The following is a 1,953-nucleotide window of genomic DNA, read 5'->3' as shown; positions in this document are numbered from 1 at the left end:
ACAGTCAGACAGACTCCCGCATGCGCCCGACCGGGATCCACCTGGCACGCCCACCATGGGGCGATGCTCTGCCCATCCTGGGCGTCGCCATGTTGCGACCAGAGCCACTCTAGCACCTGGGGAAGTGGCCAAGGAGCCATCCTCAGCGCCCGGGCCATCTTTGCTCCAATGGAGCCTTGGCTGCGGGAGGGGAAGAGAGAGACAGAGAGGAAAGCGCGGCGGAGGGGTGGAGAAGCAAATGGGCACTTCTTCTGTGTGCCCTGGCCGGGAATCGAACCCGGGTCCTCCACACATTAGGCCGATGCTCTACCGCTGAGCCAACCGGCCAGGGCCAAAAATTCTTTGAAATGAAAATTTATTGATTGCATTCATGCATACACAGCTCTTGATATACTAAAAGCCATTAAATTCTACACTTGAAATGTGGGAATTGTACAACATATGAATTATAAACATCAATAAAGCTATTAAAAATTATCAAACATATATATTACACTATGATAGAATTCCAAGGAAAAAGTGGAATGAAATATATGTTCAAAGAAGAAAAAGAAAAAGAAAAATTTTAAGTGTCAGAGAAGAGATTATTTAAATATTTTTAAAGTAAATATGAACATCTGCTGAATTATTGAAGAGGCAATAGCTCCTTTAGTTCTGCGTGGTAGCTTTGGGCAGTGCTCTTAAAAGACCATTCTGGAATCCATTTCTTCAGTCTTCCCCAAGAGCCTGTAAACCATACAATATTCTAATAAATCCCTTCCTGCTCAAACTAACTAGGTTGAACTCTGTTGTCTGCCACTGAGGCTGGGTAATATACCATGTAACCTTCTTTGCTTCTTTTCCCGCTTCCCCATGTATTCTCCTTTTCACTAAACTGAGTCACTACACAGGGATCTAGGATACATGATTCATTCTCCTTGGCCAAGCCACAGGCTTTTCTTTTTCAAAATGCAACTTGAGAGTTACTCTCCATGAAGTTCTTTCAGATGAGTTCTAAAACATATCCCATTTCTTCTGAAACTGTAACTTAGACACTTAGTAATGGCTCTTTAGGGACTCTAAGAACATTAATCAGTTTCAGAGCCAGAGCAGAGTACTTCTTTGGGAACAATTTTTCAGATCAAATAAAAAGTATTTTGGCTCTAGCAGGAGAGATGAGGGCTTAAAGAAAAGCTAGAATGTAAGGTCAGGATGGCGACAGATGTGAAAACTCATTACTCAAGTCTTTCAGGCAATTTCCTTACTCTTTCTCTCCCTTTCCTACAGCACTTAGCAGTTGGTAGCAAAACAAGATGGTAGTTATTCGTGCCAATGATGATCTTCCTTTATCTAAAAAAAAATAGTCCAAATCTATCAGCAAAACATCCTTACCTTTCAGAAGGCCCTGGAACTCAGAGCCACTTCCAGTGTGCCTGAGTCTTTTCCAAATCTCAGAGGCTGAAGTGCTGAATGGTGGCTCCTTGACTGGCACACACCACCTGCTAGAGGTATGTCCTGGCACTGCTCCCGTTTCCCACAGGGTCTCTGTTCCTTTTTCCAACTGTGGACTTGTCATTCAGCCCAGAGCATGGCAGATGAGAATGCAGAAACAAACTCACAGAAAGTTCAAAGAGAATCTTTCAAAAGAAGACAAGATGAAGAGAGGTCATTCCAACAAAATATGTAAGCAACCATTAGAAAATGCGTAAGTTGTATTTCACTTTAACTGTGGCTTTCTTTTTGTTTGTTTGTTTTTTTGTGGCAGAGACAGAGAGAGTCAGAGAGAGAGAGAGACAGATAGGGACAGACATACAGGAAGGGAGAGAGATGAGAAGCATCAATTCTTTGTTGCAGCTCCTTAGTTGTTCATTGATTGATTTCTCATATGTGCCTTGACCGGGGGGCTACAGCAGAGCGAGTAACCCCTTGCTCGGGCCAGTGACCTTGGGTCCAAGCTGGTGAGCTTTGCTCAAA

General features: G+C 43.4%; 1 non-coding gene across 1 annotated transcript; it reads right to left on the bottom strand.

The window, feature by feature from the left end:
* Nucleotides 1-256: 256 nt before the first annotated feature.
* TRNAI-AAU (transfer RNA isoleucine (anticodon AAU)) lies at nucleotides 257-332 on the bottom strand. The gene has a single exon. It is a non-coding gene; the product is annotated as a tRNA-Ile (tRNA).
* Nucleotides 333-1,953: the final 1,621 nt, after the last annotated feature.

This window comes from Saccopteryx bilineata, chromosome 3, assembly GCF_036850765.1.
Source record: "Saccopteryx bilineata isolate mSacBil1 chromosome 3, mSacBil1_pri_phased_curated, whole genome shotgun sequence".
NCBI classification, from domain to species: Eukaryota; Metazoa; Chordata; class Mammalia; order Chiroptera; family Emballonuridae; genus Saccopteryx; species Saccopteryx bilineata.
The sequence above is the reverse complement of the archived record's forward strand: the minus strand, read 5'-3'. Positions and strand labels throughout refer to the sequence as shown.